Genomic DNA, 24651 nt, shown 5'->3' with positions numbered 1-24651 from the left:
CTTCCCTTCAGTGCCACCCTGGTCCCTCCCAGCGCAGCCCAGGGGTCTAGCACAGTGTTTCCCAGACTCTGTCATTTGCGGGTGAATTTCCAGGCCAGGATCCACTCCAGCAAGAGAAGGCAGGGGATGAGTCCCCTGGGGGCCTGGGACAGGCTGCTGCCCTGGAGGCAGCCTGGGTGTTGAGGTTCTCTGGCTCCCCAAACACCCCTCAGCTGCTGTTCCAATCACTTTCCAAGACAGGAAGTGACAGCGGTACTGGCTGCTCCACATACTGGGGCTGCTGGGCGTCTTTTCTGTACCTCACCGGCACCCGTTCTTCCTCTGCCTGGGAGGACTGGGTAAGAGACTGCAAGCCACAGTGGCACAGAAGTCCTCCTCCTTTCCCGACCTGTCACTTTGGTAAGTAATCGCCATCTGGGCCCTTTGTTTAGTGGTTCCTGGAAAAACTTAAAGCTCAGTCTTACCTCTCTTGTGTTTAAAATTTGTGTATAACTACTTAGTGCTGTTAATTTCATTTTGTAGTAAGGACGGTGGACATTTGGCCTTTCATCGTTTCACCATCTTTAGTCAGAATGTTTGTCAAATATTCTCCAAAATGCGTTTTTGACTAACAATACACAGCTTAATTAAAAAATACAGCTTGTCTCAGCTTGAGCTCTTTCTGTGTGTCTGTGGCCAAGCCACTTCTCTGAGACACCGAGATGGCCCACAGCACAGCACGGGGAGTGGTGTTCAGCTTCCAGTGGGCACCCACATGTGACACCCGGTGGGCAACCAGGGGGAGGGAGCATGGAGAACAGAGGAAGAATCTCTCAGAAGCACGGCTTCGAAAGCTGCTGATTGTGAGGCCTTTTACTTATGTGTTTAGCTGTAAGTCGGCCGCCTAGTCCTGCTGTCCACAGCATCCTGTTTGTGGCATGGTTCTATGGAGAAACAGCTCCCTCGCTGGACGATACTCCGAGGTGACCTTGTGAATGAGCCTCTCCCGCTTCCGTGGCCCAGGTGGCTTCTGTGATCTTCTATTTTTCAACCTGTTAAAATGCTCTGAAGTTCAGCTTTGTGGACTCTTCATCCACTTCCCACTGGAACCTGGTAGTCGTTTACTATTTCTGGTCTCTTGCTAAGGAGCGACCAGAGAGAGAAGGCGTTAAAGCAAGGTCAGCATGACACACTGAGAAAGAAATATATCACTGGTGAGCATTTCCAAGGCAGAACAAAGAGGACTTCTCGGAGTGATTTCTTCTACCTTTGTCTTGTCTTAGAAAATGAGCTATCATTCTCTGAGTTATTTCCCACATTACTTACTTTATCAACCATGATATTTCAATCTTCACATCTGTTTGCAATTAAAGGAAAGACACTGAATGTCACAGGGACACAGGAATAAGTGCAATGGGACTTGTGAGCTGCTGGCTGGAGATTTTGGTTAAATTTCTCAGATACTATAAAACACCGATACATAATTTTTTTAAGTGATGCCCTGCTAACACTTTTTCCTCTGATTGCTGCTGGAAGCTGCTGGTCTCTGCAAGCTGCTAACATGGCCATTGTTTGTCTAAATTAAGAACACAGCCTAAACCCAGAGACCTGAGTGCAATGCAGGAGACAGTGAGAAAGTGGAACTCTTTTTGAAATGCATGATAGTTAAGACAAAAATATATAAAATATGCATCAAACAAGACAGGATTACCAACAGGAGTCTTTTGCGAAGCGCTCTGCTTACGAGTTCCTAGAATGAAGTGAGCAGGTTCACCTAGATATGGCTGAGGCTCACGGTGCAGACCCTGTGTGCCCGTCAAAGGTCCACATTACCTAATGGGAGGCAGACAGATGCACACAGGTGCGATGTGGCGAATGGCAGCCTGGGCTTTGCTGGCTATGTGGAGCAGAGCTCGGGAGAAGGACCTCCGGACGCACTCCCTGGGATTCTGGTGACGCACATGCAGTCTTCAGAGCCTAGAGAGCAAAGGATTCAGTGTGGAAGCTCGCTGTAAACACAGCACAGCCAAACACTAGAAACAGTTTATCTACTCAGTGCACTCTCACAAGAACAGAAGTGTACGGGGAAGTTCATGAAGCTCTGAGAGAGCCAGGATAAGAGTGGGATCAATCTGAGAAAGTTTCTTAAAAATGTAGACCCATGTTATACTTCTCTGACCCCAGAGCAAAATAGAGTAACTCAGAAGAGCATCCTCAGAGCTCAAACCACTCAAATAATCTATCACAGTCTATAATTTTCAATTGTCCAGAATAAAATAATAAATATATTGATCAAGAAATAAAAATTTCATCAGCACACGTTGGAGAGGACAATTTTTTTTTTTTTTTGAGACAGAGTCTTGCTACATAACATAGTTCGGGCTGGCCTCAAATTCTAGCCTATCTTCCTGCCTCTGCCTCCTGAGCACTGGTATTACAGGGGTGCAACACCACACCTGGCTCAGAGGAAGCAGTTTAATTCATGAACAAATTGCCATTAAATGTGTGATTTTAAAAACTGCAAACTCACAAAACCTAAATGCAGGGAAAAAATAACACCAATACATCTGCAGAATCTTGTTTCAGCTCTTCTGGTTTAGACTTCTTCCTCTGAGCAGCAAGGCTCTGAAGGTGACAAAACTGCATGGCATCTTTCCGTATAATCTGTCTCCATTCACTGTGGCATGCAAGTAAATAAAGCAAAATAACTCATTTGTAGTCAACACGAAATACACATAGAGTTAATGCCCTCTCTTCTGATTTGTGCTATTGTTGTCTTTTATTCCAGAGCATCATCAACTACATCTTCCATCTTCTTATTTTATTCCTCACCTGCCAGGCCAGTTCATTACTCACTCAAGCATTCCACACGTGCTGTGGGGCAGGGCTCACGGCCTGAGTACCACATCCTGGGGGTTAGCCTGTGCCCTCTGCTTGACCACAGTCCCCAAGGCGATGCCTCTGTGTCTTCCGAAACCTAACCCGGGAGACTTGGCTACAAACCCCAAGTGGGGCCAATACCGCCTGGAAATTGAGACTTGGCACTTAGCAGGCTGGTGCATGAGGGTCAGAATCTTTTGCAAATTGGAAGGGGACTAAGACAGAAAGAGGGGGGAGAGGCTATGAAAAGAGATGTAAAAAGAATTAAGATGTATTATGTATATATATGAACTCCCCACAACAAATGTAATCATTACGTACTGCGAGCGTGGATGAATAGTTTTTTTTTTTTTTTTTTTTTTTTTTTTTTTTTTTTTTTAAAATTTTTTTTTTTTTTTTTTTTTTTTTTTTTTTTGTGGTACCGGGGATCGAACTCCAGTCCTTGCGCTTGCGAGGCAGGCCACCAAACCACTGAGCTAAATCCCCAGCCCGAATAACTTTTTAATGTAATTATCACAAGAATTGACAAATGGAATCACATCCAATTAAAAGCTTCTACAAAGCAATGAAAACAATTAACAAAGTGAAGACACCGTAAGAGACTGGGAGAAAAATCTTTGCCAACTACGCTTCTGACAGAAGACTAATATCCAGAACATTTAAAGAACTCAGAAAACGGGAAGGTGAACTGAGCACACACTTCTCAAATAAGGAGGTACAAAGGACCACAAAGTGTGTGGGAAACATGCTCCACATCCTTAGCTATCAGGCAGCGCAGATGAGAACTGCAGTGAGGTTCCAGCTCACCCAGGCAGAATGCCTGTCTCCGGGAACTCAGGATATAATAAATGCCGGCGAAGATGTGGGGGAAAGGAACACTTCCGCACTGTTGGGGGAATGCAAGTGCAGCCACTATGGAAACGCGTGTGGAGGCTCCCAAATAACTAAAAGCAGAGCTACCATATGATGCAGTTATGCCACTCCTGTGTAAAAAGAAAGAAAGAAATTAAAGCCAGCACACTACGGAGACAGCTCCATGCACAATGCAGCACAATTCACAGCTTTGGAATCAGCCTAGGGTTTGGTCAGCAGGTAAGTGGAAAAAGAAAATGTGGTGTGTATATACAGCATACCGTATTAAAGGGGAACAAAACCGTGTCACCTGCAGGGAAATGGACGAAAGTGGCTATCATGTTCCGTGAAATAAGCCAGACTCGTGTGGCATGTTTTATCTCATATGTGGAATCCAGGGGGAAAAGATGACGTGAAAGTGGAAGTGAGTCTGTTAGGGAAGAGGAAAGGGGTGGGGAGAGGACGGGGAGCTATCTGAGGCAGGGAACAGCGAGGAGAGATAGGATCCAAGTTAGACGCATGTATGAGAATGTGACGGTAAAGCCCAATATTCAGTATGATTACTTTGCTCTGATTTTAGAAAGAGTTAAAAATAACTGCCAAGAATTTCATGATGCATCAGCCCTGCTGAGCTGCGCAGACTGAAGAAGGTTCAGAGGTGAAGACAGTCATCTGCACAAAGAACCGTAGAGACCCCTAAACGTACAGCTCCAGGGCCAGAGTAGCCTCGATTCCTGGCAGATTGGTAACTTCTGGTCCCGCGGACTGGTTCTTGAATTCCTGTGAACCTTGCTATATTTTGTAACCAAGTTCGTAAATCATATTTGGGACGTCTTCGTCACAAATACCCAACACCCAGAATTTAAGGGAGTAGAGGTTTATTTTGGCTTACGTTTCAGTCCACAGTCGCTGACTCCAAGGCGGGACTTCATGGTAACAAGGCATAGTGGACAGAATACAGAAAGTGTAAAAAGAAGAGCTAGAAAGGGAGACATAAATAACCAGGTCATTCCCACAGGGTCCTCCTCTTCCACCCAGGTCCCGCCTCCTAACCCCCAGCACACACGGCTCAGGGGAGACATATTGTTCTGAACCATGACAGGAGGGTTCCTGTTTCTGGGTGGAATGATGCCTGGGTCTGTGGACTCTGAAGAAGGCATTTTGCTGCAGGTCAGTTAAACTACTGGACTCATTCTTCCTACCTAGCCATCGTCATGCAACTGCCATTCTAATCTGTAACCGAAGCAAACGTAGCCATCATTTTGTATGTCAAAGCTGAATTTGTCAGCCCCAATGCTAGGTACAGTTTCAAATGTATTGGATTTACAATATACAGTAATTCATAGTTAAAACCTATCTCACTGGGAACTCTGAAGTATGAAGAGTTAGATAAGAAAGTGCCAATGATTGTTACTATGAGTATAGCACTATATAGTTAACACCTATTTTACTCTATTTCCTTTCCAAAATGGAAGCCAAGAATTTCTGCTGGGCATGTGAGGACACTGTCTTGAATTTCTATTTCATCTCTCTGTAATATACTTTAAATCTTGAGGCATATTCTTACATCTGTTTGACCCTGTCATTATAATAAATGCCTACTTGGTGGTACATCTAAACTAATAAAATTTTCTAGAATGATAGAACTCTTGAGCATTCTAATATTTCTTTTTAACTCAGCACTGTTGTATAGTCTAGAAATATCTAGCAGATTGTATCTTTTAGGGACTTAAATTGTGCTGTTCTTTATATAAATATAAGTCATAGTGTTTTTAGTTGCATGGATATATCAATAGAATTTGTGTCTTCCTGGAATTAAAAAAAAAAATTAGTCATGCTGGGCATGGTGGCGCATGCCTGTAATCCCAGCAATTGGGAGGCTGAGGCAGGAGGATTGCTGTGAGTTCGAGACCAACCTGGGCTACATAGTGAGTTCCAGGTCAGTCTCAACTACATAGTGAGACCCTGTCTCAAAAACAAACAAACAAACAAACAAAAAACAACACCAAAACAAATTAGTCATTAAGCAGTGTTTACCCATGGTAGTATTTCTCTCATGATAAAAAATGGCATTCTGAAGTGTTTTAATAATCATGAATAATTGTGGTTATGAGTTACCTTGCTATACTAGCATAGGAAAGGAAGCATCTTCTATTATATAAAACAAATCAGTTGGAAGAATAGACGGGAGCATCCGATCAATTAAGTATTTGTCAAGTAGGAAAATTCTTTGTGGTCAAAACCTACACACGGTACTTAAGAACAGTGTTAGTGAAAGGCTGAGCCAGAGGAAACCAGGTGAGTGCACAGTTGCTGTGACTTCCACAGTGCGATGTATGCACAGAAGTGTAAGATGCACAATAAAGTTGGAAAAATACAAGTTGGAGAGCTTAACAATATCTGATTTTTAAAATTATGAAAGTCTTCAAATCAAGACAGTGCATCACTGGTGTGTGGCTCAATGGGACAACAGAATTTTTAAATGACCTGTAAATATTTCGTGAATTAATTTTTAGCAGAAGAACTAAAGTAAACCGAGAAAAATAGAATGGTCTTTTCAGCAGATGCTCCTGGAAAAATCAGTTCTTTGTGTACATAAAAATAACCTCAAGTTTTTTTACATCATACATAAAAATTAATTTGATATAGATTGTACCCTTACATGTAAAACTTTCAAATAATAACATTTCTAAAAAAGTAGACAAAAAGCATCATGCTACTGACCTAGGCAAAGATCTTCTAGAAGAAGAAACACAGAGGAAGAATAAAAATTAATAACATTTCATCCAAAGAACTATAACTACTTTTTGATAAATGCAGTTAAAAATAAGATGGCCAGGTCATAACTGGAAGACTATATCCGTAACACATAGGTCAGGCACAAAACTGATATCCAGACTACCTTAAGAATTCTTGAGACTCAAGAATAGAAGGACAGTTCAGTAGAAAGAAATAGGCAAGAGATTTGGACGGGCGTTTCACATAAAGCTAAATCAAAACTTGTCTAAACGTGGCCAGTGGCGCATGAATATATGCTTTTAGGGCTCTGTCACAAACAGTGTGGTGGAAGGGCATGCAGAGGAAAGCTGCTTACCTCGGGGGAACCAGAAGCAGAGAGGAAAGAGCCGGAGACTAAAAGTTAGGGGACCAGCCACAGGCCCCGGTCTCACCCCGACACTCCCTGGCTTCAGCTAAGCCCCGCCCCCAAGCTGCTATAGCCGGCCCATGACATCATCGAATTATGAGCTGAAGCATCATGACCCCGTCATTCCCCCAAAGCCAGTCGGTTGGGGGCTAAGCTTTGACAAATGAGTTTGGGGCCATTTCAATCCGAACCATAACAGATGCTAGGAATTATTTAGAGAATAGGCAGAAAGGAGAGTTCCGGGAGCAGAGCTTAATATCACTATTTTGCCCAGCAAATCAAATCTGACTTCAAAATGCAAAATGCAATAAGGTGAGAGAAGCAACCCACAAATAAAATCAACAAAGAGTGGTACATATCCTTCTTAGAAGGGGTTTAGTATTTGTGTATCTACAATGACCGGGAGACACTGCACTGAGGCTGGTTTTATCTACACCTCAAACACCTTTCTTAAGAATTTCTTTCCACTGCATGTGCTAATCCCCCTGACAGCGGTTCTGACAAGCACGCCTTGCTATGTTTGCAGTGTTGTATCAGTGCCCCTTGAAACTGGGTCCCACAGACAACTTCCAACTGGCCTCCTATTAACCCAACCCAACATAGCAGGTCCCAATTTGCTCTGTGCGCATCATCTAGTAGGTGTGCAAACCAACTCTGTCACCCCTTCAAATATTTGCTCTATTATCTTTTTTTTTTTTTTTAGTAAATCTGCACTGAGTATTCCTTTCTAATGTTTCAGCTCTATCTACATCTCCTCATCCCCTACCTCTGTTTTTATCCATAGAATTTCAATTCATGTATTCCACTAATATCTTGTTGTCCATCCATCTCCCCACTGAAATGAAGCTAAGTGATATTAGGGCTTCATTTGTTTTTATATGTACTATATCCCAATGATCTAGTATGGTGCACACCATCTGGAACAGTGCCCAGCGCATAGACTAGGCGCTCAATAAATGCTACAACTTTGGGAACCCTAAGGAGTAAGTGACCAGATAATCTGCTGTGCTGTAAGAAGCACGACTTTGTTGACTGTCTTGGTGACTCAGTGATCCCCATGGTATAGCCACAGCGCTCAGCTTCCCTCCAACTCTAATCTCGCCCCCTTTCTCTTATGTATAGATTTTTAAGCACCACTGGCCACCTATGTGCCCCTCAAACAGGGCCACAGAAGACAGGTCCATAACCCTCACTGTGACCACAGTGGGGCCTCAGGATGTGAAATATGCCACCTCCTTCAGCATGAATGTCCTGTGTCCACCCTCTCCCATGGCGCGGGTGGCAGTTGGGTGCAGGATGCACAGACTGTCCGTGAGCCTCTCTTGGCGAGCCCCTTTCCACTGTATTGGATTTCTGCCATCGTTTATTTCCTCCTGCTATATGAGGTTAGGGGAAAAACTGATACTTGATTTGTGCCTGAAACACTCATTTTCATAAAAGCATAGAATGTGTAAATATATATGGATATTAGTTGATGGCCTCAGGGCGCTGGAGCTGTGTCAGCTGGCTCCCAAATCAACTCTTTCAGGAACCCCGGAGAGAAATCTTATGCTGTGATAGATTTGCTGGCAAAAAAAACCAGCACTGAAGAGAGGCCTGAGTTTAGCAGAAAACTGCAATCATATTTAAGCCAGTATGTTTATAGATTATAGTCTGGATGTGAGATTAAAGAGCAATGTGAATATAGTGGTTCTCTTCACTTCTACAAGTCCATAAAAATTAGAAAGGAAAAATAAAAGTTAATGTTGTGGAAAAGAACTGGATACCAGTGTTCCCATCTAGCTTCTGTCTCTAAGAAATAATGAAACACTGGCCAAATCATTTAACCTCTGTAGAACCCTGTCCTCACATCTCTAAACAATGGGGCTGGAAAAGAGAACTACAGTCACAATCACTTAAAATCCTGGAATCCAAAGACATGGACAAACATTCTGCTCAGCTCTACCAGATGCATTACCTATCCAGTACATTTTTCACAGATGACATTTTGAAACCACTACACACATTTCACATTTTAAAAGCCCAGTCCAGGCAGAAACTATGGAAAAAAGAACGGTAGCAAAATGAATCTTTTGTTCATTATTTGGCCTTGTTTTATGCCATGTGGACAATTTTAACCACTTAAGGATAATGCCTTTTACCCCATAAAATATTAAACACAGAACCAGTCCATTGTAGTACAAAATGCCAAGGGTCACAGATACCTTGCCAGTACAAGCTTTCCACATTATGGCTGGAAAGACAGATTATACAGCACCATGCACTAGAGATACAGCAAAGACACTGAATTCATGAGCACATTAAGTTGCTCTACACCAGAGCTTTTGCTCCTCTAAGTAGAATCTCACAACATGCACAGATGTTGTTCAATGGTTATTTCCAGCTATCATTTGCCTGTCATTGCAGTAAAACATATAAAAGAATATTTAACATTTCATTTGTGAACTTGTTTATCTTTTTTTTTCCTTTGGAGATTACACTGAATGTGCAGTTAAAAACTCCTAATTCTATGTTCTAAGAATACAGCGGGCATCTTCCACCTTAAATAAACTTTGGAATAACAATACAAGCTTGGTGCCTGGCTTGTCTAAATGTGTCACTGAACACCTGGGCAACCTTTTAGACAAAGTGACAGATTATAATGTTGTCCTAAAACACCCATAGCAGTAATGAGAACAAATACTGTCACAGCCTTGATATCTTCCAATTGATGCTTATGGATTTCACGTGGACAGGAGCATTTAATCCACTGTGCAACTTGGCTTTTGACTATGCTGTGTGGTACACATCATTTATACCCCAATTTATATATGAGAAAATGAATATGAAGAGGGTTCGTAACCTAGCAAGTAGAAGGCTCAGTGCTTGAACCCAAGCAATCTGCCTCTGTGTATAAACTTGCATGTGTGAGTGTGAGTGTGTGTGTGTGTGTGTGTGTGTGTGTGTGTGTGTGTGTATCAGAGGGGAAATAGAATCCCAACAAATATGAGGCCCCTTACTGGAACTAAACACAAGAATATTTGTATTTCAGGCATTCACACTTCTGTACCAGATAATTATCTGCTGCCACGGTAAGTTTTCTTTTGTTGGCTCAAGAAATTCACACTGGAGGATTACACAGCGGATCTGCATTTAATTCCAGCACGGCACTCTGGCGCTCAGTTTGGGTTTACAATATGGTTGTCACATGTCATGTTAAATAGAGACACAGACAGCTAACTTTTGGGGTTTTAGTAAGACTAATTATGTATGTTTAGTATGCTCTAGGATTCACTGAGTGAATTTAACATAAGGAATGTGCTGTTTGGCACAAAGTCAGAGGATTTAAATTTTCAGCACGATTCAAAGGAATGAGGAGAAAGAAAGCAAATTCTGAACCCGATAAAATTTGAAAGAAACAATAATCAAGAAGCCACGATGAAACTAGTAGAATCTGATTTATGCAAGCTTTCTAGTCACTGGGACACAAAACCTGACACCTACAACTTAAATGAATGAAAGTGTAGTTTGGCTCATGGTTTCAGGGGGTTCAGATCACGGTTAGCTGGCTCCAAGGCAGAAACATCATGGTGAAAGGGCATGATGGAAAAAAAAAAAGATGCTTAGTTTACAGCAACCAGGAAGGAGAGCAAAGGGAATAGTGCCAAAGAGGAAAGGTCCAGGAACGAAATATAATACCAAACCCATGCCCCCATGACCCACCCAGACACACTGAAAAGTATGCTTCACCCGTCTCTTGGGTTGTTCCCAAGACAATCAAGGTGACATTAAAGCTTAAGCATTGTGTCTTACCCTTTGTCAACTTGTCACCCAAACACATTTCCTTGAACCATATTAAGCTCCAAATAAACACAATGACAAGTTAGTCACTCCACCTAACATGATAAAACTATACATTCCATATACCAAGCACTTCACACTGTTTATCTCATTTGATTAGTACAGTAACTCCATACTGTAGGTAGTACTACTCTTGTTCTCCTGGTGCGGGGTGCAGTAAACCCCTAAAGATGTTGATAGTCAAATTCCCAAAACTATGAATACGATCTCCTACACTATTCAGGTCTGACTAGTTGAGAACCTCAGGGTGGGAGGATTCCATTAGACAATGTATCTCGTCCAGTTGTAATCAGAAGTGTCCTTTTCAGAGGGATGCAGGGGAGATTTGACTGTAGAGCAAGAGCATGCAAGGGATGAAGCCCAAGAAAGACCTAACCACCCACTGCTGTTGGAAAGCATGTGGTCTTTAGGAGCTGGAGAAGAGGGGTAACCTGTTGCCTCCTTTTAGGGATTCCACTCTCCAGAAGAGTAAGATAATCAGTTCATGTTGCTTTATGTCTCTAACCTTGTTACAATTAGTTACAGTGGCAACAGAAAACTGACACAGGGGAAGTCGCATAGCATGTCCAGTATCACATGCTTATTAAGTGGAAGACCTTAGATTCAAACTCAGATCTTCCCAGTAACCTGTGTTCTGAACCACCCAACCCACGACACAACAAATCAAATGATCTCTGGCACAGCACCAATGGGATCGTGTTTACCCAGTCACTTGCTGACAACAAGCCACTTGAAAGTTCACAGAATATGTGACTTTTATCTTTTCATTGAATTGAACTTTATGTTGTGTAAGCAGCCCTGGGTAAATCACATCCATACAAAAGTCAGAACTGAGAATAGATTGCTTTCTCATGGGAATACTTTTCTGGAAATAATTGCTTAAATTGAAGAGAAGAAAATATCTATACAGGAATAATAGCAAACATGACCTAAGCCTGCTTTCAGTTGTAACCTGAATGAAAGCATCCTGATTGTTACAGTATGTAACAAGAGTCACTGTTTTATTTTACAAGTATAACAGACCAGAAGTGGACAATCTAGGAGTCAGTTTTAGCTCATGTCATGTAACCAAATGTCACTCAATGTTTTGAATGCTGTCTGGGTGCACACCCAAATGTTCCTGGGTTGAAAGCTTGCTTCTCAGAGGATTGCTGATGTAGGAGGGAGTGGAACCTTTAACAGGTGGACACAGGGAGAGGTGACTGGTCACGGAGGGTGTTGTCCCTGGAAGGAGGAGAAGTAGACCTCAGGGAGCTGGTTCTCAAGTGAGTGGATTGTTCTCACAGAGAAAGACTGGCCCCTGGCTCACTGGTTTTCTGTCTTGCCATGGATCTCTTTCATGTGCACTTCTGCCCAGACGGGATCCTACTGAAAGACCCCGTACCACAGGCCAAATAGATGAGGCCACACGATCATGGACTTTCAGCCTCTAAAACTGTGATCTAAATTTACTTCTTTTCTTAGTAAAGTATCCAGTCTCTAGTACTGTGTTACAACCATGCAAAGTGGTCTAATTCATTCATTCCAGATAAAACATTCCTGCGCCTTACAAAGTTTCTCCATGCCCCTTCCCCCTTTTCTATTTATCTATTTATGTTATCTATTTATGGCATGATTGTAAGCAATCTATCTCTTACTCCCTAAGCCACAAGTCTTTTCTGCCCATAGTTCATCATGCACATATTTGGAGTAGAAATTAGAGTTGTACTATTTTATGTACACAGAAAAGTACTGTAGTTATTCCCCTTTCAATATCATGTCATTTAATGCTGTCCAAAATGTGTAAATAAGTGAAACAGCTAGAATTAATATAATCTGTAACTGAGGCATTGCAAGCTTGAGAAATAAATATCACTGTGTAGAGCATTCAAATGCGTTTACTTTTTTTAAAAATTGAGGCCAAAAAACTATGACACTATACTTTTCCTATAGAAGCCACTAAAATTGCACACCCTTTAAGATGGAAGGGCCTAATGCTAGTGAGTAGGCAAGGTTTGAAGAAGTCAGTAGGTCAAAGACCAATCCTAGTCTAGCAGTCTGCTCTATGGCCTAGGAGAGTAAACCACAAGTAATTATCCTTACCTAAACTCCTATGTATAATCTGAGAAAACAGGAAACAATTTTCATCCCATACCTAATTACTCACAGATTAATTTCACTTCTTTAGGGAAAGTCAGGCAAAGATATAATTTCTCATCAATGCTACATTATTCTGTTTGACATCATACAACAGCTCTTTCTTATTAATCAGCATGGTTAAGTTTGAGATTTTTGAAATATCTGCAACATGTTTGCATTTTAAAGGCAATGATTCCACATTGATGTGTTTAATTGGGATCTAAATTTATGACACATTGTCAAATAATCTGCACATTAATGCTCACAAAATTCCCTATAAGATTTATTCATCTTGACAGCATTGCTTTCTTAAGTCTTTTTGCTTCCTTTAAAAGGGATCTGACTTCAAGCTACATTTCAGAGTTTGTACTAAGAAAGAAACCCAAGCCAAAAGCTAGAGCAGTGCCAGTACTCATCTGTTGCTTTGAGGAAATCAAGCCTCAGAACCTCCAAGGAAAGCGTGGGATGAAGAAGGAGCTGTTCGGGTAGACTCTCTGTAATCCTCTAAAAGCTGTGCTGAACGAGTGACTTTTGTTAGAACTGTAGATGAGGGCAATATAACTTGAAGTCTATTTAGGAAGGCTGCGAAGTGCTGAGATTAATAGCTCAGAAGACAGAGACCTCGGGTCAAATCTAAGGTCACTTAATCACGCAAGCCACCCCATCTATAAAATGGCAAGAATAACAACTGATGACCTCATTTTAAAGATGGAGGAGATACCTGGCCAAGTATACAGGGCCACTGCTGATGTACGGCAGTGCTCAGTGATACCATTCACTATTAGAGCAACTTGCCTGAAAGTGCCAAGAAACCAGCTCCATGGAGTGAAGGACCTTTGGTTTCAGGGAAGCTCACCGTCTCCTGTTCTTTCTGCTGACTCTTTAAACCTCAGCATCTCCACTGAGGGAGGGATCTGTTATGCAGAGCCCATCAGCAGCACTGGAAAATGCAGGGTAATTACTGTGCATCCAGCACTCTGCATCCCTGCTCAATTACTGACTTCCCCGACCTCTCCAATTTGTACTCTGGCATGGTGAAGAAAATATGGTACACTCGATCTCTAGTTCGGCAATTTTAAATAATCAAATTTAATTAAACCCTAATTAGACACAGTGAAGAAGCCTATCATTTCCTTGGGCTGTGGATATTCATGCATTCTCAGCTGCGCCCTGCAACACAAGACTTGGAAATTGGTAAGAAAGCCTAAAAATCAGCAGATGCCATTAACTCAAAATGTACCCCGCAACAAGGTATTGGCTTTCGTAGGACTTCGCTTCCTCACCTACATAGTCAAAAGAACTAATTCCTTCCCAGATTCCTTTCAGACTTCATTGTCTGTGCTTGTACAACATCTGGTTCATCTTTTTCCTGCCCCAACGTGACTCAGGGAAAGTGGCACATTCCCAACCTCGGTAGTGACAAAGGTCCTTAGAGGGAAGGACAGCCCCACCTGGAGAGGGTCAGACATGCCAGTAAGGAGAGAGATCCAACAACCCACCGAGACAGATTTACTTCCCTTGTCTCCATTGACTGGATTACTCCAACCATCCAAATATTAAAATTTTAAGATTATCATCCAGAAAACCTTGGAGGGATCATAAAGGAATGGCTCTCAGGCCATAAACAGCCTATATTTGTATTTTATACAATGTTATTACCATGTTGAATTGGTTGCCCTAAACTTACAACTCAAGAAAATTCACAAAAATATCTGAGCTTCTGGTCTCCTTTGAACAATCTGGCACACATTCCTGTTGCTGAGTAGTGGCAGGGTCACCCTGCGCCCCAGGCATCCACGGACCAGCCACTCTGATGGTCTCAAATGTCCACCACTCTGTGTTGTTCTTTGCATTCACATACAGAAGAAACATTTCCGCAGAAGGCAGAAACTCAAGAGATGCACTGTGCTTCCTACATGATCTCCTTTCCCCCCTCGTCAGCAGCATCATCTGTCTGGAGACGCCACAGTCCCTCAGGGGATTCCCCACGGATGGGCCAGTCCAATTTTTAAAAATGCTGCTTTGTCAGCTCAAGAAATGTTGATCTGATCAAACTTTGTCTTGCTCTTCTTATTCATATATTCTCAGGAAGATAACCATGTTTTTGTTTATTCCAAAGGGCATTTATTTTAAAAAAGTGTAATATATAGAGTTACCTTGATTGTCCAACTCAGATTTTTCCAAATTCTTGTTTGAACACCTGAAAGTTTGAGAAACGAACATATTTTCTCCATAAAAAATAATGAAAAATCAAATAATTGATTCAGAGGCCCCAAATTACATTTATAAATTCATTTTTCCAGGACTTAATGAATTCTACAATGATTTCTTTATTTAACCCTAACATGGTTCTCACAGTTTTCCCTCTTAGCCTTAATGGAGGGAACTAACTTTCTTTGGAGCCATGGTTAGAACGGCAAATGTTTTACTGCAAGAACATGAGCACTGTGCACTGTCTGGGCCAGAGCGGCAGTTAGACCGAAGGTCCCATTTGTGTTCGCACTGAGATGGGGTGTGGGGCTCCCCGTCAGCCTGCATAGGGTTAATCAAGTCGAATTTTTGACTCGCCGATGGAGCAAAGTTAGGAACAATAAGCCGATTTTTTCCAAACTTCGTTGTACAAATTCAACCTTGGAGCTATGTGACCACTGAGTTATCACTGTACATACATTGGATAAATGTAATACAGAAAATGGCCACAATAACACAAATATGATTATCTGGTACATGTAAGAAAATGGGAGCTAAACTTTATATAAATTATAAAAATTGGAGGGGAGATACAAAGAGTATCTAAGTATGAGGAATATTCTGTCCTACTCGTGAATAAGAAAAAAACAATACCAAGAATGTCCATTATTCCAAACTGAAATTCAATAAAATTTTTTAAATCAGTATTTTATGACATAATGTGATCTTCAAACTTTTATATAACACCGAAGGGTTGACTCCATTCAAAACAATCTTCAAGAAGAAAAGGATAGAAGAACTTGCCCTAAAACCACCATGACTTGAAGATGCTAAGGTACGAAGATAAGAATGAGGAGATAGTATATATATTCGCACATATGTACTCCTGGTGTCCCTATTTCAGCCTCTAAATATCATTCCCTACTACAATGAACCAGGGTCCTCTGGAAGGTAACTGATTTCCAGTCTGAGTACTAAGTTTAAAAGATTGTCAGAAACATTGATCATTCCCTTGGGCAAAGAAGCTCTCAAAATATTTAAGGTCAGGCAAAAGGATTTAGGAGTAAATTAAAGAGATTTGATTGTCCAGAGAGGAGGTGAGGGTCAGTACGAATCACACGCGTGGACTGGAGTTCATCTGTATGTTCTCGAAATCACAATCACACTACACAAAATAGAATCATCACAACAAACCTTGTTCGTCGTTTTGAAAGGATGCTAGAGAATTAGCTCACTTCGGCAACTAGTAAATAAAGGTAAAGAAGCAGTATTTATTTTAACTTTCCTATAACAACTTTCTGTCCAGGGACTCAGGCAGGTGATAATAATTTCTCTTCATAAAAGATTTCTAACTCACAGAAGACGAAAAGGGACAGGGTCGAATGTCGCCATTTTGCAACCCTTGTTGAATTAATTGGCAGTGGTGATAACTGTGACATCTCCCGAAGCAACACGAGTACAAAACAGAAGTACAAAATGCACCTGCAGGGTTTCACACGGTGACAGTGACAATACAGACAGGCCCAGGCTGCTGAGACGGGACTGTTATTGCTCCATCTCTGTATCACAGTGGCCAGTTGGAAGAATCAGGTTTGGGCAGGAGGCAGAAGAAATGAGAAAACAAAGTGGTCCCTGTGATCTGCCCTGGGTTTCCCAATGATTAGGCTGGATGAAGGTTTAGGGGCGGGGTGGTTTGGATAATGTTGGCCCCAGGAGGTTAGGGTAGAAGGACATTGCCTTGGAGTGGGCTTCCCAGTTTCCCAGCTCTGGCCACTTTATGCATGAAAGGCTGCTCCCTCCACCAAGTCCTCTAACCATCCTAAAAGTAAAAGCTAGAGCATGGAGAATACAGAAAATAAGAAAATTTAGTACAGCACCATGCAGTGCTGCTAGGGATTATTAAATAATGCCCAGGGTATGTCATGGTTTCAAGTTTCCTCCAAAATTCTTGTTGACACCAATCCACCTGGCCTTAGTATAAAGAGAGAAGGCCTTCAGGGAAGTGAGAGACTCCCTCATAAACAGGATTAGTACCTTTCGCAGAGCTGGAGGGAAAATGCAAAGTTCCCTGTGGAGATGCTGTGAAGGGAGTGGGAGAAGGAGGGTGAGCTCCTTCCCTGAGGAACCAGTGCCACAGTAATACCCCACACCTCCTGGGTCAGTGCAGAGCCCACCGGATTCATCTCTGTTGAAGGCTCCATCTCACAGTGCTGTTGCGTGGGGCTAAGTTTACAACATCTGAATCTGGGGGGACATGAACCAAAGCTGAAGGCAGGCAAAGGGATGGAATCTCTGAGAAACTCCAGAAGACAACCGTGTAAACACTTGTTCTCTGAAACTAGAACAGAAATAACACTGATGCAAATACCAGAAAATGTTTAAAATTTGCTAACCCCAGGGAGTGCTACTTAGCATCTTCTGATATCTGTCATAGTTGCTGTGTGTTAAAGTACTTCACCAACCATCCTAAGATAAAAATGGTGCTGTGCTCTGTGTCAACGGAGCAGGAACAGAATGTTGCTGATGTCTCGAAGTTGCCTATGAATAAATAGACAACTGACACGGAGGGGAACACAATTATCAGTCAGAGGAAGTGAGGCTTCCGCCTCTGTTGACAGATGGGTGTCGCGTCAGCTGGCCTCTTAGCAAAGGACTATCTTTACCTGCTCTCAGGAGAAAACCCCGGCATCCTTATACTTGCTTCTATTTTTGGTGCACACAAGGAAGATTAGCTGTTTGTTCCTTCCCTTGACTTTTGAAAATCAGTTTCCACTTGGAAAGAAATTTAGTTCTAAGTCCTGACTTCACTTGCTGGTGTGGCTGCATGATTAGACGCCTGCGCATATAGACGCTCACTGGTGAAACATTTTAAAGAGCCCAGATAAAACATTTTGCTTCTCTTTAAGAATCAGATTTGGATTAGACTATAGAAAACAGACTCTAGGATTCCATCAACCAAGTACTGAAGCTGTACGGAGCTGGAGGACAATCCCTTCCTTGTTGGTACAATAGCTTCTTTCCTAAGAAAAAATATATTTTCAACACTCAGAGGGGTTTTTTCTCTTTCCCTTTTGCAACCTCATTTTCTGTCTTTGGTTTTTGTTATTAGTGTTGCCCTAGAAAGGGTGAGCTGTGTCCTCTCTGGAATTCTGAGCAGTTTCCTTTACTCCTTGTAGCCTCATGGTAACAGCAGCACAGGGAACTCCCTGCAGCCGAGCTCACAGGCACAGCTCCCCAGAGGCCCTCTGCTGTCACCAGAGCCTGATGGCAGTGCCCTGGGGTCCAGCAATAAAGACTAACGGTCAGTGGAGTGGGAAGACCACCCTCCCAGGACCCTGCAAACACCCGGGCTCTGTGGGGCTATTATGTGTATCTTGCTAAAGAAGCAATAGAAACCCTCAAAATGTGCCTGGTCAATCCTGTGAAAGAAATCCCAGTCAAAGATCTTAAGATTCCACCTCTTTGAGGTAAATTAAACAGAACAAAAAAGACCTAGGTCTTTTTATTTTGTTTGCTTCTTCAGGTTTTTTTTCACTTTTTAAATTGTATTAGCATATGTTCACGGCGTATAATCTCTCATTCATTCATTGTGGGAAGCTGGTACTCATATACAACACATCTTAATTTTTTACCTCCCCTTCCCCTCCCCTCCCCACCACCTCCGCATCCACCCATCTCTTGGTCCCCCTTCCCATCTATCACCCCATTTCCTATTTTCTATCTTTTCTTTTACTTTTTAATATATTTATACATTTAAGCTGATATTTAAGCTTTGGGGTCTAATTTATTTCATTTAACGTTATAGACTCAAGATGCATCCATTTTCCTACACGTGACTAATTTATCCTTTTCCACTGACTATAAACATTACACTTCCTTTATCCACTCATTTGTTAGTGGACGCATGGGCTGTTCCAAGATTTAGCTCTTATAAACTGTGCTGCAATGTGATGTCTGTAATATGATGTCTCGAACTCATTTGGGAAGATACTGAGAAAGGGAACGGTTTTTTGCGGAAGGTCCACGCTGACTTCCGTGGTAGGTGTGCCAGTCTACAGTCCCTCCGTGAGTGAGGAAGGCTCAGTGCCTGGATGCACGAGGAGACACCCGGCTGCCCTGCATGGCAGGCTGTGAGACGCCGTTGTTGGCCTGGCCCTGGCAAATGTGTATGGGCTTCCGAAGCCAGACTCGGGTAACCATGTGTGTGTGGCGCTCTGGGGCCATCAGACCAGCACTCTCCTCCCCAGTCATGTGGAATAAAGACAAAGCTGAAAATCGTCTTCAAGTTTGGGATGCGCCATCAGGTTCTCGACATCCTCCTTCCTAAGCTGGAACACATCAGGAAGCGGCCTGGGTGGATGGGAGGCGCAGTGTGGGACCGAAGCTGGGCTCCACCTGGACACAGGCAGGCTACCCTCCTCTGTGTGGCACTAGCCTTCCTCTCCACAGGAGGAGGGGTGGACGGACACAGGGACTCTTTCATATCTTTTTACACATCTAGATTTTTGCCTTCTACTTTATCCTTTTTGTTATGTTCTCATCCCTTCTGCTTCTAGATTGACCTTCATAATAACCTTTTATCTGTTTCTAGCCCACAGCATACGTTTGCATATTTCCTCTTAAGACGTCTGGTTATTGTAGTCATCATAGCTCTTTGCTGGCTGTTTTCATGTAACAACTTCATCATAATCTGGCTATCTTTAAGAAAGTAAGATAAACTATGTCTCATACTAAATTGAGATATCTCAAACTAAGACAAAAATCATGACTTTGCATGAACTTTCAGTTAATGGGCCTGTCAAGTAGGGCATTCTCTCCCCAAAATTAAAACAAAAAGTACTTTTACCACCAAAGTGAACCCAAACTGATGTTTATCCTTTGAGACTCAGAAAATGGTATGAATGATTAATTCCTGCAAGCAAAATTCTCATCCCATTGTTGTAATTAATTTGACTGAAATCTTACTTTTATTCCTGGAATTCTCTTAGGTTTATACAGTCTGCTACCTGGTCCTAGGGTCACAATTTATAACAGTCCTGGAGTAACAAGAAAGTCACAACAGATGCTCACCATACTCTTATTGGTCTAATATTTTGCTAAGAGTTTATCAAGGTAATTACTGCATAGTCTGATTGCTTTATATCATGGGGCACCATTTCCACCTATGGAGTCTTCAAGTTATTTCAGCAAGAAAGAGAGAACACAAAGGATTACTTTAGGCTCAGGAGCCTGATCCAACCTGATAACAAGCTCGAGTTGTTTTTCCCTTCTCAAATCCTGTGCTACAGAGGAATGTTTATTTGTTTGTTTAAACTCTTGGTGCTTCTGTAACACCATGCTGCCCTTAGCAGCCAACTTTTGTTTCTGAAGAGCAGTGGCAGGGAGCTGCCCAGACTGGAATCACATCTCACTCAGTGTTTTTTACCTTCACTGCCAGCACAAGGCCTACAGAATTTAACACCACTATGGGACATTTTACAAGCATGAGCTCCCTGAATGTCAACAGCCCTGGGAAGGAAATTCGACTTTTACTCTCCTTTTAAGGGTGAGAAAGTCAAGGCAAAGAGTTGTTTAGTGACCTTGTTTCCAGCCCAGGCAGCGGGTGGCAAAGCCAGCCTCCCAAGTGTCCTAAAGCATGCTTTAGATTGCACACTTCTGCTGCTCCTGAATGCTCAACAGACATCTGAGGAGGCAAGAACAGGTAGCAAAGAGGAAGGAGGAGGCAAGGAAGGCGGGAAGGAAACAATTACAAAAGAAGATAAACCGAGAGGTTTCCTTAATGACTCAAGGACCAAGTTAGACTATGGATTATCTTATTATTAAACAGCACCATCTGGAACGAGCTCTTTGTCTTTTTACTGTAACTTTGATAATTATAAAATACAGATAATTTAACTGGGAGAGGATAGTAATGTAATGAATACACACTGCCCAAAATATAGGTAATTCACTTTTTAGAACATAATAATATAATGAATGCTCACAAACCTGCCACTTACCCAAATGCTACAATGTGAGGCTGCCTACATATTCTTGCACTTGCACTTATTTTCTTGTCTCTGCATGAGAAATAAGAGCTACAAAGAATTTTGTGCATATCATTTTTTTCTGTATTTTATATATGTTATCACAAGTGCAAATGGGCTAAACAATTGAATTTCAGTTTTGTTTTTGAGCTTCATCAAAATGATAGGATACTGTATCAAATCCACTGTTGTATGCTTTTTTCCCTTAATGTTATGCTGCCATCATTTGTCTAGGTAGAGTAGAATACACTCTTATTTATAAGATGACTTATAGTTTTTAGAGCACTTTTATATACTTTTATATTATCCATTGGAGTCATATAAAAACCAAGTCAAAATAAGTAGGTTGGTATATTGGCCAGTTTTCCTATTGCTAGGACAAAGTGCCTGAAACTTGCAATTTAAAGGAGTAGAAATGGCTCATGGTTTCTGAGGTCTCAGTCCATAGTGGGCTGGCTCCAAGGCAGAAATATGGCAGCAGGAAGCAGCAAGCAGAACACAGGGGAAGACAAAGAGCAAGAGTCACAGCCTCCAATGTCTTGTCCCTAGTGGCCCACCTTCTCCCACTGGCCCCAACTCCTAATGGCACCTTCAGCTGTGAACACTGGTGGATTAATCCACTGGAAAGCATGGCCCTGGTATGATCCAGTCAACTCTGCAGGAGTCTTTTAATCCAGTTGATTTCACAGCTAAGATTAACATCCAAAGTCTAATTTTTCCAGTTCATTTTGTTACATTAGTATAAAAGACTTTGCTGGGAGTTGCTGATAACCCCAGATTTTTAGCTGGGCCCCTATTTTTATCAGGGCTCACACATCAATAAGGGATCTAAGCTTTACCACAAATACTAGTGCTATGAAATTTGCATATAAGTGAATTTGTTTGAATTTACTTTCCTTATGGTATGGGTGTTCCCACATTACATTGAGAGACAAAAAAGCAAAATTAAAATTAGTTAAAGTACTTTCCTTAAGGTTTCTTGGAAATTCTTATTTCCATTTGTGGGGCTCATTAATAAAGCTTTGTGTTCATTCCATTGCGACTGTCATGTCTATATCACCATATCCAAAAGGATATGGTAAAGGATTGCGTGTGTAAATTCCCAGAAAAATATATCTGAGGGAGATTCTGTCTTTCATTACCTTCCAGTTATCTTTCGTATACATTCTTTCAGCTGTTTGCCAAGGATGTGAGGCCATAAGAGACCCAGTGTGCCTATAGGGGTTTGCTGTTATTTATTACTTAGTAATGGGATAAGTTCTACCTTTGAAAACCAGTTAGGAGAGGAATTAGAAGTCTGTTTCCCACATGCAATCTTCCAAACAAATATGCCAAGTGGCCCATAATGCTGTGAGAGGATTAAAAGTCCCTGGATCTTCTGTAGACTGAACTGAGATATTACCACATCTTCCGTGTGTTCCTCGTGGTGTGGCTCACAGATGGCTCCTTGTCTGTGAAGCAACATGGAATGCTTTCTTCATGACATCTCCTTACAGGTTTGTCTTCGTGGGGGCTTCATTAATGATGGAGAGAACGAACAGTGTAACTCAGAGGACCTTTCCCTGACTATTGGGAAAGGGATGAGGGGACAGATTTTCCATATAAACTCTTCAAGTTTATCCTTAGGTGTGGATTAATTCATTGATGTATTTGCCTAGCTGCAAAAGATTAGTCATTACCATTCAGTGAATAAAATATGTTCCTAATACCAGCATTTCACAAAAATGGGGAACTGTGCTTATGCTACAGGAAGACTTCAGTACTGACCACCTAAAAGACAAGACCAAGGTGACCGATAACCTTCAAGTAGCCAAAAGATCTGCTTCCTTCCAGGGTCATTTGACAAACAAACTCATTCTTGAGCAAGGGCTGTCTCTTTTCCCTCATGACTTGAAGTCAACCAGACTTGGGTTCAAGTCCCTCAGAAGCAGCTTCTCTCTGCTCCTCCTCCTGTATCTCACTCTGTTATTTCCCGAGGCAAACCATAGACACTAGAATTCCTCTTCTCCGAGATGGTTTGAAAAACCAGAACCCTTTTCCATGAAGCTAGCTTTAGACTAGTACTCCAATTTCCCCTCATCTTTCTCTGTAAGAGTTGGTCAGAAAGAAATTCTCAGACCTACCTTGTTTCCTCGTAGATCATAAACCCCCATTGCAGAAAGGGTCTTTCCCTATATGTAGAAGGAAGGAATCCTGCACGAGAGGAAAGAACAAGAACTTGCTGGTATTTCTGGTCTCTCTGTAAGGTCCCATCCTTTTGGTCAAATTGGATTTCTATGTGGCTATCTGTGCTTCATTGAACCTAAGCATAAAAATGGATCATTTTTCCTGGGTCTTTCTGCCTTCAATCCAAAGGTGCCAATGTCATATGAACCTCTAATCTGATAAATTCATTTTGCTTTTCTCTTGTGGACCGTGCCAGCCATGACCTTTGCTGACAGCAGGAAACACTTCGTCCCCTCTTCCCTATGAGACAAACCTCCTGACTGTGGTAGTGACCCATCGGGCAGTCTGATCTTCCACAGATTTGAAGTGCTCTAGTGCATTTTGCTGTTCTAAAACCACGTTGCCCTGCAGGCAGAGAGTTGGCGGCCGAATCTGGGGTTATCCCTTAGCCTTGGCTTCCACGTGGCCCCCAGATGGAGCAGGGGGCAGGATTGATGCTCAGCCACACATGGGGAACAGTCGGGCCACACCGGAGTTGTGTTTTCTTGGCTCAGCCATCTGACTGGCTGGCAGGGGCCCAGCGGCTTCCTCTCTCCGCTGTGCAGTCCCTACAGAGAGTCCATACACACAGCTCACTTTCATTTTGCCCGCATATGGCGGTTGTTGTTCTTCTCTGGGGCTTTGTGTTTTCTCTCCTCCTGGATCCTTTTCATGTTAAAGCTGGGCAGGGAGTGCGCACACAGCAAGCAACTCACCCTCCTGAGGAGTATCTATTTCTTGTATCTGCCCAGCATGATTAAAGATGGCTGTTTCTTGAAATAAATAGGCCAGGCCAAAGTCAAGCCCAAGAGGATGTGTGGGGTGCAGGGAAAAGCGGAGCCCTGCACCAGGAGGCTCTCTTGCCCCATTACTCAGCCCGCAGCTGTCAAGAGGCAGCACTGGACAAAAGTCCATGCATTTGAGATTGGCTGGTGTCCATCTGGGCCCTTTTTGCCCCTGAAGCAAAGCAGGGCATGGTATTTGGAGGACAGAATTCACGGGAAACTATAATCAAGTAGCATAAATGTACTGATGATATGAAACTGAAATTAGGAGTTCCATTCTCAAAACTGAGTGATTCCTCGGGGCTTCCAATGACCAGTATTTAACTAAAATATGATGATTCTAGTTCACCACTGAATATTATGTCTCACAGAAAGGCACGGGGAGAAAGAGAGGAGAGGAGACCTTCTGCTTCACTTCAGGAATGGAACTTGGAAAGAATGAGTGGAGAGTAGAGAAAGGAAAAACTACAGAAGTCATGGGGCGGGGTTGAAAGAACTGCATTCTAGTGGAGAGCGCCACTCCCTGGATTCAGAGCTTTTGTGTTTATTTCCTTTTGAATCCTTCCTAGGACCCAGGTACCACCTCCCCTCTTCCTTTTCTCTCACCTGTAGACACAGGCAGTCGCTTCCC

General features: G+C 42.3%; 1 long non-coding RNA gene across 1 annotated transcript in view; it reads right to left on the bottom strand.

Moving 5' to 3' along the window:
• Positions 1-294: 294 nt before the first annotated feature.
• The window catches only part of LOC104871291, a 41236-nt gene continuing 16879 nt past the window's right edge, over positions 295-24651 (bottom strand). The window contains exons 3-4 of the long non-coding RNA XR_782803.2: positions 1813-1956; positions 295-1120 (exon numbers count right to left, since the gene is read on the bottom strand). This is a non-coding gene — a long non-coding RNA (uncharacterized LOC104871291). The remainder of the gene's footprint in view (positions 1121-1812; positions 1957-24651) is intronic.

This window comes from Fukomys damarensis, unplaced genomic scaffold (assembly GCF_012274545.1).
Source record: "Fukomys damarensis isolate Sample0158 unplaced genomic scaffold, DMR_v1.0_HiC HiC_scaffold_3, whole genome shotgun sequence".
Taxonomy (NCBI): Eukaryota; Metazoa; Chordata; class Mammalia; order Rodentia; family Bathyergidae; genus Fukomys; species Fukomys damarensis.
Note: the sequence above shows the minus strand (reverse complement) of the source record. Positions and strands in the feature narration are given on the sequence as shown.